This window comes from Eubalaena glacialis, chromosome 3, assembly GCF_028564815.1.
Source record: "Eubalaena glacialis isolate mEubGla1 chromosome 3, mEubGla1.1.hap2.+ XY, whole genome shotgun sequence".
NCBI lineage: Eukaryota > Metazoa > Chordata > Mammalia > Artiodactyla > Balaenidae > Eubalaena > Eubalaena glacialis.
Genome location: NC_083718.1, coordinates 189,452,658 through 189,469,491, shown reverse-complemented (window position 1 = coordinate 189,469,491; position 16,834 = coordinate 189,452,658). Strand labels below are relative to the sequence as shown.

General features: G+C 48.2%; 1 protein-coding gene across 2 annotated transcripts in view; it reads left to right on the top strand.

Moving 5' to 3' along the window:
- The window catches only part of CAMTA1 (calmodulin binding transcription activator 1), an 898,980-nt gene that overhangs the window by 841,129 nt on the left and 41,017 nt on the right, over positions 1–16,834 (top strand). The window contains exon 1 of one of the 2 annotated variants that reach the window (XM_061187141.1): positions 6,843–6,928. The exons of the other annotated variant lie outside the window; for it this stretch is intronic. The gene's annotated coding sequence lies outside the window, so the exon portion shown is untranslated. Of the gene's footprint in view, positions 1–6,842; positions 6,929–16,834 lie in introns of those variants that run through there. 2 annotated transcript variants of the gene reach the window in all.

The window sequence follows — 16,834 nt, the reverse complement described above, 5'->3', positions numbered from 1 at the left end:
CCCTCCCCAGGTGGCATCTGCCTATTAAGCTGTCTTCACTATTCTGTCCATGGAGGCTATACCTCCTTGTCCATGAGGACCATTCTGCCCAGAGTCCTAGAGCAGAGGGGACCTTGGTGAGTTGGAAGGCCTGGGTGGGACCATGAGCCACACTGGCATGGGTCCTTGGTCCTCATCCCCAAGCCCCACCCAGGGTGCCCCCTAGTCCCTGGGCTCCCACTTTACACTCATTATCCAATTTCATCCTCTCCCTGTTTCCAGGTGATGTTTCCATCCCCATTTTACTGACAAGGAAGCTGAATCTCGTCAGGTGACTTGTCCTTTGTCACGCAGCTCAGGGCTGCGGATACTAAAGTCCATTGGGTGCTTTATCACCGCATGTTACCACTTCCTGAATGTATGTCGGATTATCCGCCTTTTGACTCTGTTGCTCCTTAGAGCAGAGCACGTCTCTGCACGTCCCCCACTCTCATAGGAGACTAGCCATGTATTTTACCATTTGGCATGTGTATAATCCTGGGGGTGGGGGCAGAGGGAATGGATGGGCCTGTATAAGCCACCAGGGAGAGTGTGTGAAGGTGGTTTCTTTCCCCCAACTTCTTTGGATTCTCTTTCTGCATCATGGCCCTTAAGAGAAACCCCCAAGTTCCCAGACTGAGCTGACAGTCTTCCCGGGCTGATACCAATCCTGGCAGCATGGTTTGCCCTGGTAGCAAACACCTTGTCTCATACAGCTGTCCCCTACAGTAATCTAATGCTGCGTAACAAACCACCTCAAAGCTGAGTGGCTCAAAACAGCAAGCATGTGCCAGTGCCCTCAATGCTGTGGGTTGCCTGGGGGCATGCACGCAGCTGCATTCACGGGACTGGTCATTTCAAATCCACAGTCCCTGTAGCCGAAGCACAGGGATGCTTGCTGTGTCAGGTCCCACTGGACCTGCACCAGGACCCCATCTGCATGGCCTTAGACCTCATTTTGCAGAAGAGGAAAGTGAGGCACAGGAAGAGAAAGGAGCTTGGCACACAGGTAGTTAGTGGTGATGCAGGAAGCAGGGTCCGGGCTGCCCTGCCCCCACCCAGTGCCTCCCTCCCATGGGAGGCTCAGGGGTCTGACAAGGACACTGGCAGCTCAGCTGAGGTGTCTGAGGCTCTCTGCAAAGCTCACCTTCACCCCTGAATCAGCCAACCATTGTGATGGAGAAGCCCGGCCTATCAGGGACCTCTCCAAGGGGACCCCAAGTTCAGGCCACGGTTCTCTCCAGGATCCCTAGCTGTCGAGGAGGCAGTCACAACAAGTGGGAACTTGATGGACTCACCCCTGGCCTTTTCACAATCCTTCAGAAGCACAATTAGACAGGTGCCCTCTTCCATCATCCTTCTGCCCCATGGGGTCACCATCACGGGATTCAGCACCTCCCCTGTGTCTGTCTTGTCTCCTCACTGAGCAGTCACCTAGCCAGGCCACATTCTCCACCTGCTACCACCATATCCCACCGAGGGCCGGACACGGGGGCTCAGTGAGCAAGAGGGGACCCACTGACAAAGGATCAGCCATCAGACCCTCCTGATCTTGGTTTTTCTTTTCCCATCACTCAGTTTTCTCTTCTAAAATTAACCCACTGATTCTTTTTATACTTCATTCTTTTTCTCTTCCTCTTATTGTGTGTGTGTATATCTCCACTGAGATATAATTAACATACCATACAATTCACCCATTTAAAGTGTACAATTCAAAGTTTTTTAGTCTATTCACAGGGTTGTACAGTCAATATCACAACCCAATTTTTGAACAAGTTTATTCCTCCAAAAAGAAACCCTTTTACCCATTAACAGTCCTGTCCCACTGCCCCCAGGCTCCTCTCTCCTCCTCCGCCTAAGGCAACTATTCATCTACTTTCAATCTCTATAAGTCTGCCTGTTCTGGAGTCATATCATATGTGTTCGTTTGGACTGGCTTCTTTCACTTAGCATTATTTCTTCCAGGTCCATCCATGTTGCAGCAGGTGTCAGTTCTTCATTCCTTTTTATTGCCATATAAGTGCCCATATGTGTGGACATATGTCTTCATTTCTCTTGGTATATACGTGGAGTGGAATTGTGGGGTCATATGGTAACTCTATGAGTAAACTTTTGAGGAAGAGACAGACTATTTTCCAAAGCAGCTGCACTATTTTACATTCCCACCAGCAGGGTAGGAGTGTTTCAGTTTCTCCACATCCTCACCAACACTTGTTATTGCCCATCTTTTTTATTATAGACATCCTGTGGATGTGAAGTGGTATCTGATTTGCATTTTTGTGGTTTTGATTAGTGATTCTGATTTACATTTCCCCAATGATTAATGTTGCTGAGCATATTTTCATGTGCTTTTCATGTGCTATTAGCCATTTGTTTATCTTCTCTGGGGAAATCTCTATTCAGAGCCTCTGCCCATTTAAAAAAAAAAATAGGTTGCTTTTTACTCTTGAGTTGTAAGAATGATAAGGAATACAAGTTCCTTATCACGTATATGATTTACAAATATTTTCCCCATTCAGTGAATTGTCTTTTTCACTTTCTTGATGGTGTCCTTTGAAGCACAAATGTTTTTGATTTTGATGAAGCCCAATTTTTTTTTTTTTTTTTTTGGTTGCTTGTGGTTTGATGCCATAGCTAAGAAACCATTGCCAAATCCAAGGACATGAAGATTTCCCTCGACATTTTCTTCTAAGACATTTGTAGTTTGGCTTTTATATTTAAGTCTTTGATCCATTTTGAATTAATTTTTACATATGGTGTGAGGTAGGGGCCCAACTTCATTCTTTTACGTAGGGACATCCAGTTACTCCAGCCCTATTTGTTGAAAAGACTATCCTTTCCCCATTGAATTATTTTGTCACTCTTACCCATGGTTTCTAAAAATACTTTTATATTTCCTAAGGCCTTAAAGATACAATGAATATGCATCTTGCATTTATTTTTAAGTTGTCACTTAGTTTTTATTAGATTATTTTTTATTAGAAGTTGATATATGCAGAAACATATTTGATTTCTTATGAGATAGGAGAGGTGAAGTTATGCTGCAGTAACAAACAACCCCATGTCAAATGATTTATTTTTCTCTCACGCTCAAGTCCAAGGCCAGTTGGTAAGGAAGGTCCTGTTCATCACAGTTACTCAGGGATCTGGCCCAGTAGAATCTACATCTTGACATAAACAAGCATCACAGTTGCCGGGGCTGAAGAAAAGAAGTCCTGGTTCTTAGAAATTTCCCAGACTGCTTTCTTAAACAAAGGGAATCTTAATGATGGCAAGAATTTTTAGGTACTTGGAGAGCCATCACAGGGGCAGAATGAGTGCAGGTTCAGAACTTGAAACCCAGACCTGCTGCATACGGTCTGTATGACTTTAGGCAAGTTATCTGACTCCTTGCAGCCTCATTTTTCCCTCTGTACAATATCCAGCTTGCAGGAGAAATAGTAGCAGTGTATGTGAGTGTCTAGCGTAATAGCAGGCAGATATCAGGTACCCGACAAACCGTAGTTCCCTTCATCCTCCTGAGACCCTCAGCAGAGGTTAGGGCTGGGATACGGACACACCATCCCTGCTTTAAGATGCAGCAGTTGCACTTGGTCTGGGTGCTACCAAGTGAAGTCATCACTGAGCAAAGTTTTCTTCTTCACTATTTAAAAAAATGACCCAGGTATACTCAAAGCCCCATAAAAACCTAGTGGAAGAATTTGCTTGAAGCACATGCCTGTCTCACCCTGTCATTTCCTAACCTGGAAGAGAGGAGCATGAATACCCACGAGGAAAGACACCCTGCCAGCACACTGCCTGAGCCCTGAGCTTACTCCGGAAGCATCCAGCTCACCCTGCCCCAGCTCCGCCTGCCTTTCCAGGTGTGGGCCCAGGGAAGGCACTTGCTCTTGTGGCCTCCACCCCGAGACAGAGGTGCAGAGGGGAAGGAGAGCGGCAGATCTTCCAAGAGGGGAATGGCCCCAGCTGAGGATTTTCCTAGTGCAGAAATGTCACCTCGGGCTGCCTGGAAGGAGAGCTCCAGGCTGCTGACCCCAACTCTGACATCAGGGACCAGCCAATGTGTTGAAGTAGCCATGGCTAAACGTTTCTTTCATGCCAGGTGGACATGAGCTGCTGGAGGAAGGGTGAAGGGTCATGGCAGGCAGCTGGCATGCCCAGGTCTGAACGAGAGCTGAACTTCTGCCTTTTCAAAAGCAAATCCAAGGGGGAAGAAAAAAACCAAAACCAAACAAACAAAAACCAAACAACAACAACAAAGTTCCCCACCTGAAAGAAAAGTCTGGAGGCTTTTTCTTTAGCTGGGATCCAGGTGGCTGAACCTGGACCCAATCATCCTGAGTTCCCTGCACTGCGTGTATAAAGGCAGGTATTGCCCCTCATGATCCCACCTCCCCAGTTGGTCTCTGTTGCTCACAATCTACTCAGAGCAATTCAACAACTATTAGCTGAATCCTTCCAGCATGCCTGGAATTGTGCAAGGTGCCAAGATAAGTTAAGACTCCATTCCTGTTCTCAAGGAGATTAGAGGTGTCTCCTTCTTAGCTAACAACAACTAACTTTTAAAAATACTTCTTATTAATGTACAGTACATATGGAAATTGCATATATCGTAAGTATGTGAAACTCAGCTCAATGAGTTTTCACAAACTAAAACCAGTGCCCAGGTCAAGAAGAGAACCTTACCAGAAACCCAGAAACCCACCCCCACTCCTTTCCAGTCACTAACCACCACTCCAAGACACCCTGATTCTGATGGCGACAAGAGCGAACTTGTATTGAGTGCAACTTATGTGCCAGGCACCACTGGTGTAAGCACCTGACATCTATTGGCTCATCTAATTCTCACCCATAGATCTGAAGGCACAGCTCATGGGGTACACAGTTAGCAAATGGGAGAATCTAATTAACATTGTCCCCGACTACTACCCTTACATTGCCTCTCCTGGAAACAGAGTGCTGAAATAGTAATGCATAACAATGCTCCTGGGTCTGCTCCGCTGAGAGCAGCCAGGGGATCTGAGCCAGGCCTCAATGAATGGATAAGAATGCCCCTAGCAGATAAAGGGGGGGAAAGTGCATAAGCAGAGCAGGGAAGCGCAGGGGTCCAGTGTGGTGAGAGCAGGGCAGAGGCAATGGGAGTGGGAATATGAAGGACTTGTCGGAGCTGGATTGTGAGTGCGTTCGAGTGTTCCGACTTTGCCGGGGCAGGTGAGGGACTTGCTGAGGTTTAGAATCAGCCATCGGCCCCGAGAGTGAGACCATACTCCACCTGCTTGCTTTGCTGGCTCAGAGGCATGGCACAGGATGGGAGCCAGCCCCACTAGGGATGTCCTTGGGCTTGGTCTCTAAACAACGACTCAGTTTTGGTTGTATAGTCTTGAGGGCTGTGCAAAATTCTGTGGTTGTTTTCGTGTGCGTTTGGGTAGGCTCAGTAAAAGAGACTCTGCCCCCATCTTTCGAGACACTTTTTAACCCAGATGGCAGAAAGGAGACATAACCAGTTTTTACGATCTTTGAGAATATGAGGGAAAAAAGAGAAGATGGGCTCATCACAAGTCTGCACGGGTCAAGCACTTTCTGTGTGCAAGGCCGTGGGTGGGGTTAATTGAATCGGCAGGACTACACCTGTTACAGGGAAAGGAGAAGGGGTGGTGGTGTCCATTTGGGATGCCTGGGAAGGCTGCTTGCAGACGTGAGTCTTGATGGAGAGGTGTGACTTGGGCTTGAGGCGGGAAGCGAGCGATACTATGCAGAAGCATCCAAGTGAGAAAGCCGAAGCCAGAACTTTTGGACACCGGGGTGAGAGCCGAGGGATGGGCAGAGGCCCTAGAACTTCAGTTAAGGGGGTCAGGCCCTGCGCCGCCGGAGTGGGCGCCTTGGACACTCCTGAACTCCCACGGGAGCCGTCCTGCAGCGTCCCTGCCCAGACATCCTCGGCCCCGCCCTGGCCGACGACCCAGGCCCCTCCGCACTCCGACCCCGGGACCCGCCCAAGTGCCCCGGCGGCCTCCCGGGCGCTGCCCCGGCTCCGCAGCCGTCGGCCGGCTCACCGCGCCCCGCGCCCCTCCTTCCCGCCCAGCCCTCCGCGCTCCCCCGCTCGCGGCGCGGCGCAGCGCAGCGCCGGCTCCTCCCGTGGCTGCATTGCAGACGCCGCCGCCGCCGCCGCCGCCGCAGGGCGCGCCAGGGCTGCGCCAGGAGCCCAGGCCCGGGTACGCGGGGCCCCAGGGTGCGGGGCTCCCGAGCGGACCCGACGGCGCCGCGGGGCCGGGAGTCGGCGGCCGGGCGAGGGGCGGCTCCGCAGGCCGGGAGCACGCGGCCCGAGCGCCCCTCCCGCGCGGCGCGGGCCCCAGAGGAGGCCGCCCGGGGCTGTGGGCCCGGGGGAGCGGGCGCGGCCGTCGGGCTCGGAGTCGTCCCTGCCCTCGAGGGGACCGTGGCCACCCGGCTGGCGGGCCTCCCGGAATCTGGGCGGGGGGGCGGGCGACGGCATCTCGAGGGGCCGTGGCGCGCCCGGGGCCGCGCTCCGCCCGCACCCTCCGGGCCGGGCCCGCCGCCGTCCAGCGCGGCGCCGTCCCCGCGCCGAGCGGCTCCGCGCCCCACACCTGCCTCTGCCCGGCTCCGGGTGACGTAGCGCCCTCCGATTGGCCCGCGGGGCCCAGGGGGCGGGGCCGAGGCCGGTGAGCTCACCGCCGCGCCCCGCTATTGGCCCGGGCGGCGCACTCGGGCTGTGGCGGGGAGACAGCGGTACCCGGAGCCCGAGTCGTTCCAGCCGCGGCGTGTGGAGCTGAGCGGGTCGGGGCAGGGCTGGGCTGTCGGGGCCGGGCCGGGCGGGGCCGCGCGGGAGGAGTAGGAAGACAGAGGCGGCTCGGCGCCAGCCCGACCGAGCGTTGGTCGTGCTCACCAAGTCGGAGTGAGTGTGCGTGCGGCCGAGGGGAGAGTCGGCCGGGCGCGTGCGGGGCGAGGGCGGTGGCCGGCGGGGGCGCGCGGGCCGGCCGGGCGCGCGGGGGCGGGGCCGGGGTCGGGCGCGCGCCGCGGCCGGGGCGTGGGGAGCACCCGTGCCCGCGGCGGGGGCGCGCGTGTTTACGCGAGGGGGAAGCCAGTGTGTCGGAGGAGCGGGTGCGAGGACACGCGCGTTTGTGGAGGAGCGGGGGGGGCGTGGGAGGGTCGCGCGCGTTCACGCGAGGGAGGATTGTGTTTGGACGCGCGAGTGTGCGTGGGGCCCGGCGCGTGTTTACGGGGCGAGCGTGCGGGAGGGGGTGTTTGGCTGAGCGTGCGGAGCGCGTGTTGATGGAGCGAGGGGGAGGGCATGAGCGTGTTTGCGGAGCGGGGGTGCGGACACGGGTGTTTACGGTGCGAGTGGGAGGGTGAGGGGGCGCGTGAGCTGATGGAGAGAGCGCAGGGACTGTGTTTTGAGGCGCGAGTGCGCGTGGCGCCCGGCGTGTTTACCGAGCGAGCGTGGGTGAGGGGGATGGCACCACGCGTGTTCGTGGAGCTAGTGGGGGAGCGGGAGGAGCGAGGCCGGGAGCGCGCGCGCGTGTTGCTGCGAGGCGGTGGGGGCTGGCGTGGGTGTGAGAACACGCGTGTGCGCGCGAGCTCGTGGGAGTGTTTGGGTGAGTGGCGGTCTGGGGACGCGCGTTCGGGGAGTGGCCGCGTCGGGGCGGGCGCGGGGGGCGGCCGGGCGCGAGCGGCGCGGACGCCCGTGGGGCCGCCGGCTGGTTTTCGTTTTCGAGGCGCGTCTGGGCGGCGGGCTTTTCGGATCGAGTGCTCGCTCCCGCGGCCAGGCGTGGGGAGAGGGGCGGGGCCGGGTGCCCCCTGGTTGGGGCGCGGGGAGAGGGGCGGGGCCAGGCGCCCGCTCCACGGGGAGAAGGGCGAGAGGAGAGGAGCAGGGACAAGTGCCCGCTTGGCAGGGAGAGTGGCCGGGACAGACTGGCCCTCGGCCCCAGACGCCTCTGCGGGACAAGGCGGTTGGAGGCTGCCTTTTCCTAGCAGGCCAATGGAGTGAATGAACGTTTTATTAATCCGTGCGTAGAACACGGCGGGGAAAGTTGGTTGAGTTCAGAGACTAAAGGTTTGGAAGAACTTCCTGAGAGCTTTGCTTCCCTGCAGAGCAGGGACTGGAGAGGCGCATTGACCCTTGCTTCCACCAGCCAGGCTCCGCGTGGCCTTCTTGCATTTATAAGATCTCTCCTGCTTTGGTTTCCTAGGTATGGCCCAATGTCAGGGCCGGTCCTGATGGTGGTCAAATGTTTGAGACCATTTTTCAATCTTCGTCGATTTCTGCAGGCATCAAATTTCCGAAAATACAGTACTCTTGCAAATAATCTTCCTAATCAATTACTTCACCAGGGACTGATGGCAGTCTTAAAGCCTGTTTTGGATTTTGTCCACCATTGCTTGGTATGATTTCTATTGGTTAGTCTGAAATATATTGATATAATTGGCAAAGCAGATACAGTAAACATGAGAAGTGCTCTCAGATAATTATGAAGTGCCTCGTGTGTTTGTTTGAATGCATTATATTTTTCCCATCAGTGTGGCCAAAACCTGAAATTTAAAAATTGTGATCCCCCAAAGTTGTGTCACATATGGTAAAATGGCTGGCTGTATATGAAGGAGTCCTCTTCTCTCTCTGGCTAAAGGAATTGTTTGGAGAGTTTCCCTACAGAATCTGTCATATAGAGAAACTGTTGCTTGGGAACCTGATAAAAAGAAATATGTTAAGCAGTAGCGCTTTCCATGGTGTTTGTTTATAGAAATATATTTATTATTTTAAGACCAAAATTAGACGATAGCAAATAAGCTTATGTTTCTCTTTTTCTTAGTGTTAGATTTCGGGAATAATAATGTTTAATGTTCTAGAAAATAGCATTTACTTACAGGGTATGCATTTCCCAAATAAATTCCGATTGGTGAAAACAGCAGAGGACTGCCTGGAATTCCTAAGGGACCTGGACCCAGGAATTCTAATTAATTGTGTTCCAAATAACCTAAATGGAAACACAGTATTTAATGCAGTAGTTAATAACAACATTGTATCCTTTAAGGATTCTTATTATTAACTCTTCCGCTTTTGTGGTAGACATGCAGAGACACATTATTATTTTCTTTGGTTCTCTGTGGAGGGCTCTGCTGGGCCTTCCTGCCTGTAACAGCAGCTGGCCCTGCTGCAGGACGTTCATGTTGGGCTGTCCTAGAAAACATGGGTAACAGGTGGCACAGAAAATTTTTTACTTCACATGAGAAAGATGGTGAAGTTAAAGAATCAGTTGACCTTGAAAGTTTCCCGCGTGAAAGGTATGAGACTGGTATCGATGGCTACAATTCAGATGTTCGGCTCAAGATCCCTCGCCTTCTGGCACTGCCAGAAATGTCCATTTTGGTAACCTAGAATTTCCTTTGGGAACCATCATTTTTCTGATGTTTTCAATCCTTGTGAACTTGGATTGTGAACTTCTGACGTTGCAGAACTGTACTTGTAGGCTGCCTTTTAAAAATGTTTAAGGAAAATTTTATTTTTACATTTTGTTTTTACATTTACATTTATTTAAAGCTCAACTTTAAATTGAGCTTTTAAATTGAGGTTTCACCCAGAAGGGGCAATAAAGACCATTTTGTTAAACGTGGCACCATTCTTTAGCCAGTGCAGTGGTTTCGGGAAGTCCTTTATTCTTCCTTAGCAGTGTTCACTTCTCCATCCCTTTCCCAACTGTTTTTTTGTTCCTGCTGTATCTTCTCACATTTAAAGGGCTTTGCTCTCTCTGACTTAACGTGGGTTAATATTTGTATCCCATCGATCTTTTCGAAAGAAGACCCTCTGAGTGGTGCCAGGTCTTCATTGTTAAATATCAACCGGGGCATCTTGTCACACTATATAAGCAGAATATTTGGGAGTTTATTTCAGTTATATATTCCTTTGCCAAAAAGCTTTTGGCATCCACACGCGATGTAGTTTATTTGCGTACACCTAACCTTTTTTTTTTTTTTTTAAAAAAAAGGGGGTTTAAGGGAGCTTACAGAGATACATATTAAGCAGTGAGAATAGGTGAAATAAAGAGGGAGTAGGCAAAAGGAAAGTGAGGGTCCAGGAAGGTGAAATGGGGACGAATGAAGTTAGTAAACGACATTCATTCCATAAAGCCTTCCACACTTTCTAGAGGCAGGCCATGAACTGCCTTCTAGGCTCTCTGTCAGTTGTAGAGGAAGTGACACAGGCTTAATTCTGTCTTTATTACACCTTACACACCATGCGTTTTCTTATATTCCATGGAAATTGTGACAGCCATCAATGAAATTTGGGTGATGGTGGGAGAAGTCTAGACACGCTGCACTGAATTATCTTAAAGACTGCATGTTAACATTGGTCACGTTGAACACTTAGGAAGCAGCTGGGAACCTGCTGGGTGACCCCTCACCTGAGGACATTGGAGCTCATGATCCTGAAGGTCATCAGTGATGGTCTTAACCCTTCCTGAGTGGATTGTCCTGAAGTCAAAAGACCGACTTTTCTTTGTTATAAGTGCCTCCAAATATATTAAATTACCATTTATCAAGTACCAAAATTGACCAGTTAGTCTATGTTTTTTCACCTTTCTTCTTCTGACTTTCACCACCCTCCAAATCTGCTCCCACTCTGTTAGTCCGCCTTCCCCCGTCCACCAGCAGCTACTCAGCGTGTATTGCATTCCCGCTCTCCATTTAAAATTCTTCCTCCTTATTCTCTGAGCCTAACTCACGCCTGATCTCATTAATGAACCCTTTCCCCTCATCTCCCAGATTAGATGAGCAGCTCTTTGCTGGGCAGGGTGGCACTGAAGCTGTATCTTCCCCGACTACCCCTAGCGCAATGGTACCTGGGAGGTGGAGTTTCATAAATACTGTTTGTTAACCAGAAAATGATGTGCATGGTGTTACTCCTTGGATAGAGTGAGAAGAACGTTAACAAGAAAGTTCTAAAACACACCCGACTCTGATCTTATCTCGTGCGTTCAGTTCAGTCCTGCCTGTTGGTAATTTAGACACAAACTCCACAGGATCTCCCATTCAGGTCCATTCAAGGTCCGTAGTGGATTTGGGTTGCCATTTAAGTGGTCTCGAAGTGGCCCTAAAAGTCTTGGCCTGTGTCAGTGTAAAATAGCAGGGTCTTAGTCGCCTTTCGGGATTTCTTAAGATTGGCCAGAAGCTTGCTGTCTAGGAATGTGTAGAGGTAACAAATGTTTGCTTGAATATAATATGGTAGGATGAGTACTAGGTTTTTGTTTTAGCTCTGTCTCTAAGTAAATGAGAAATCGTAGGAAAATGACCTTACAGTCCTGGATCAGTGCCTTACCTGTTTTCTAAGCCTATTAGTAGTGGCTCAGGAAATTAACTTAGTGGTCAACATCATCAGTTATTAAAATCAGAATGCACTGCTCATAGTATGGGTAAGTATCAATTTGGGAAGTTTTTGTTTCGGGGTGTGTGTGTGTGTGTGTGCACGTGTGCACACACGTGTATGTGTGTGTGTACTGAGTTCTGTTTCTTTCTGTGGGCCACAGTCAAAACCTATCGAAAGCCCCTGGACCAGATAATTCATAATTCTCTTTAAATCGCAGTGTTCTGTAATGATTCTCTTGTGTGGGATGTAACTGTAGTTATGATAGTCAATTTGGCAGTAACTTAAGGCGTGAATGAGTTAGGATACTTCTGAAGGTATTTAATTCAACAACAGAAGATCGCCAGCTAGACAGGAGCTCAGTATACCTTTCTCTGTTTTTCTGATTTATTTGGGTAATCAGAATGTTTCAAATGAGCATGACAGCTTATTTCTGCCAAAATTTATCCCATGTTTTATAGAGAGCGTCAAATGATTCTTATGTACTACCACTAAGGCCTGTTTAATGATATTGATTTGTGTGTGTGTGTGTGTGTGTGTGTGTGTGTGTGTGTGTCTGTGGAAGCAGAATTTAACCAGGATTTATTTAGTAAAAGGATCCACATTTCAGTTGATGGATTCACCTTAGGCTCTTCCTTTAGCTTTAGATGACAGAACTCCAACTCAAACTGGCTTCTGTAAAAAAGAGAATTTATTGACTCTCATGAAGTCCAGTTTTGGTGTTGTCTTTAAGTATAGCTGGTTCCAGATGCTCAAGTGATGTCATTAGAAACCTGTCTCTCCCTCTCTTGGCTCTCCTCTCCTCTCTGTTGATTTTATTCTCGGGCAGGGGTTCCTGAAGCAATAGCAAGATGACCCGCTCAAAGCTCCAGGCTTATGTTTTGCCAATTTAGCAGATATCTCCAGGAAGACAGCACTTCTTTCCCAGTAGTTCCAGGAAATGTTCTGTCCTTACTGGCCCAGCTTGACTCATGTGTCCAATCACTTGAATAAGGAGGGGTAGTACTCTCATTAGCAAGACCTGGCTCACCCACCCCTGGAGACAAGAATTGTGAGAACCACCTGAACTGAGCATAGGGCATCTCCCAAATGAGAAGCACGGTGCCATGGCCAGGGACCGGGAAAGGGATGCTGGGCAGGTGTACTGTGCTAATCTTCACCCTTAACTATCACATTCCCAAAGAAAGCACCCTTCGTTCTGAAACCGCAGAAGCTCATAACAAGGCTTTCAAACATGCTTTCATTTTCACGGTCCCATTTTAAATGAAGACACACCAGAATTGTTACCTTTCAGTAGACCTTTAAATGGGTGCTGACTAACAATCCCTAGGACCATTTTCAGAAAATATGATTCAAGTCCTTAATATTTCACTCTGTGGTTTGGAATAATCAACAAAGAATTTCTTTAAATACCCTTTTGTCTTTTCTAGTGAAAGAGACCATTCCATTCTAGCCAGAATCAATGCCCCTGGCATTTGTGTGTGTGTGAAAGATGTTTTATCTAATAATGTAAAAAATAGGAAGGGCCCAGCCTAAAGCTGATGATGTTTCTGAAAGCTTATAAATCAGTTGAATAATATTTCCCAGATAAACAGTGCAGCAAATGGTGGGTGGGTTCCCAGGCTAGACGGAGAACTAAAACCTTTTGAATCCATAACAGATACTCTGAATTTGCAGGAGAAAAAAATTAAAATAATGTGTGTGCATGCATATATCACATATAAACTGTCAAACACTGAACTACCTAATCTACATGATATATAAATACATAGGCTACACTTACATGTTCCAAAACAAATGAAAAAAGTGAACTTCACATTTGCATATTGAATATTAAATATGCGGCTTGAATAGAAATAAATGTATATGTAAAATAACTTCAGTCAAGGGAAACTTCTTGGTGAAGATTCTTAATTCACAGGGTAGAACCCAAAATGATTCTCTGAAATTAACAAAGTCTAGCTCTCTAACTTTTTAGAGGAATAAACCCAGAGAGAGTAAATAACTTCAGTTTCTTGATAACATAACCCATTATTATTATTATCCATGATAATTACAATCATATTTTTATCTTGAATTGAACAAAGGAGAGAGAGAGAGTGAGAGAAATCCTTCTTAGTATCTCGAAGAGTTACAACAATGAAAAGGGAAGGAGAATGTGGGTTAAAGAGGTAGTGTACGTGTCAAAGGTTGTCTGAGGAGGAATTGACTGAACCGTAAGCAGTAAGAAGAGGAGCCTCCGAAGAAGGAAGAAAGGAGGCGGTGGGAACAGATGTGGGGTCGGTTTCCCATACTAGTCCCTGGGGGACATTCATCATTAACCTAAATAACCTTACTGGGGTCTGTGGTTGATGAAAGTGGACCAGGAATTTCATAACTCAGAGACTGTCTATATCATGGTATTCTTTAGGACTAGTTTCAGTTCCTAAACTCTTCTGTGGGAGTTACTTACAGGACATGCTTATGAGGAGCTCCCCCTACAAAAAAAAAAAAGGTTCAGATAAGTTTAGGAGACACACCTACCATTAGCTTTCCCCAGCAATTTAGAGTGCACGTTAGAATAATAAGGTTCAGAAAAGTCATATGTTAAAGAAATACAAATGTACTTAGTGGCGTTTAACCCAGTGTTTCCAAAACATCTTTAACACAACATTCTGTTTTTATGGTCTGCTGAGATGTTACCTCACGAAATGGTTCTGAGCCTGGAATCCATAGATGTCCCATGGCTCTGAGTCTCCTGAAATTACATGCAAAACTTTGTATGTATGTATTTTTCTGGGAAAGGATTTGTAGCTTTCATCACCGTCTAAGAGCCCATGAACATTATGGGTAAGAATCGTTGGTATGGGTTCTTTTCTTACAAGGGAAGTCCAAGTCCAGTTTCCCTTAAATATCCCTCATCTGTATGTTTTATGTCAGCCTAGGGGTATCACTGAGCAGGCCTGGGCAGTCACTCCGGGGGTGCCCAGAGATATGGAGGGATCCACGTTGTAAACAGGGAGCTGACTTGATTGTGTTTATTGTCAAATAGATTGAAAAATTGGCAGCTTCTCTCTTTCTGTCAAGAATTGTGGAAAGAAATGCCCTATACATTACACTGCCGTATCGCTAACTCCAGATGTGTTCATTCCCAAACAAAGAAGAGAACAGGTTATTTTATTGCAGTAAAGGGACTTTTTGAAAGTTAAGGGCCTGCAGAAGAGAAATCCATTGAGAGTTAAAGATAAACAGTTAAGAACCAACTAACTTAGAGAAAGCTTTTCCTTCAAGAAATGTAAAACATTCAACTCACCTACTTTTATTTTTTTATTATTTAAATTTATTTTATTTATTTATTTTTGGCCACGTTGGGTCTTCATTGCTGCACGCGGGCTTTCTCTAGTTGCGGCGAGCGGGGACTACTCTGTTGCGGTGCGCGGGCTTCTCATTGCGGTGGCTTCTCTTGTTGCGGAGCATGGGCTCTAGGCGTGCGGGCTTCAGTAGTTGTGGCGCGTGGGCTTCAGTAGTTGTGGCACGCGGGCTCAGTAGTTGTGGCTCGTGGGTTCAGTAGTTGTGGCTCGTGGGCTCTAGAGCGCAGGCTCAGCAGTTGTGGCGCACGGGCTTAGTTGCTCCGCGGCATGTGGGATCTTCCCGGACCAGGGCTTGAACCTGTGTCCCCTGCATTGACAGGCAGATTCTTAACCACTGCGCCGCCAGGGAAGTCCCCCAGTATTGCCTTTATTGCAAGGATGTTGAGGTCCATTGCATCACAGCCTTTCTTATTAATAAGCATCTGTAGGAGACATTTCTTTCAGCTCTTAGTACCTGGAAGAGCCATGTTATCCACAGCAACTGACAGTGATCTTGAAACTGACTGCCTCCCTTTTTGCTTTGTTTGCTAAGTTCAGCCAAATTTGGTACTCACAGTTAACCATTTTAGAGGATTTAATATGTCTTTTCTGTATAACGGCTTTACCTGAGCTTTATTTTATTCTCTTCATGAATCGTCGTCTTACCTAATCTCTTGTTAATCATGAGTGTTTTTATCAGCCACCTCAAAGAGACATACCTAGATCCAGGATTGGTTCCAGTTAAGTGAGGGCAGGGAGGGAAATAGAGAGGTTGAGAGGGAATGGATTAGGGCAGGGAAGGGAAATCGGGAAAGAGAGGAAGAGGGGAGAAAAGAGAGGTGAAGCTGCGTTAGGGATTTGCAAGGGATGCGTCCCAGGGTTAGCGCCCACTGCCATTTGAGTTAGTTATTGACCTTTTATTCCATCATTTAACTGCTCCCGAACCTTTAGATCAACTACGCTAAGTCACCTACATACAAACCTTCAAGTTGTGAACTTTTAAAGATGCAAATGTGTGTTCGCATGTCCAATCACGTAAGTTCACGTGTCTGGCATACATTGTCATGTGCATGCATCCTCTACAAGTGGTTGTGCTTTTGTGTACTTTATAGTACTGTATAGAGTACAGCAGTACAGTATCTTTATTTCAAGCCCAGGATGTCCGGAAGCAAGCGTAAAAGCAGTGGTGATGTAGCTGTTAGTGCTAAGAAGCTCCAAGCAATCACGATGGAAAACAAAAGTGAAAATAATTGAGAGAGTGGAGCGACGCGAAAAGACGGTAGATCTGATGGAAACGGAGGCCCAGAGAAAGGATGAAGAGAGACAAGAGGAAGAGGAAGTAGCTGAAGAACCGAAGAGATTCACGACGCAGGAAATGGCATGGGATTTTCTTTATTTGAGGCGTCACTGTTAGTGTTTGAGGCACAGGACCTGAACATAGAACGGTACACGAAGGTTGCGGCAGCCGTTCAGAATGCAATCCAGTGCTACCGTGTCATCTATGATGAGAAAAAAAGAGCTACTACCCAGACATCACTGGCTCGTTTTTTCAGGAGGGTAGATGGAATTGAATCCAGCAAGGAACCAGAACCTGTGCCATCAATGTCAGGTGTGAGTGAAATTGCAGCTTGCCCTCCATCTCCTATTGCTGACCATCCTTCAGCTCTACCACCTCCCACCTCCTTTCCCTCCTCCAGTCAGTAACTCTTCTTGCCTGTTCGCTGGATGCCAGCCCCTGTATGCCAGCTGTTGTACTGTACTACTGTACTTTTCAAGGTACTGTACTGTAGGATTAAAAATGTTTATTTTTTGTGTTTGTTTTTTATGTATTATTTGTGTGAAAAGTATTATAAACCTATTACAGTACAGTACTATATAGCTATGTGTTAGTTGGGTACCTAGGCTAACTTTGTTGTACTTACGAAAAAGTTGGGCTTAACGAACGCGCTCTCGGGACGGACCTCATTCGTACGTCGGAGACTTATTGTACACTCGGAGTGGGGTGATTAAATAAGCCCAATTTGGGGACTTCCATGAGGACAGCAAGATGGGACAACCCCACAACTATATGAAATCAAGTTGCATCCCCATTTCGTGAAAATCACTCTGTTTTTAG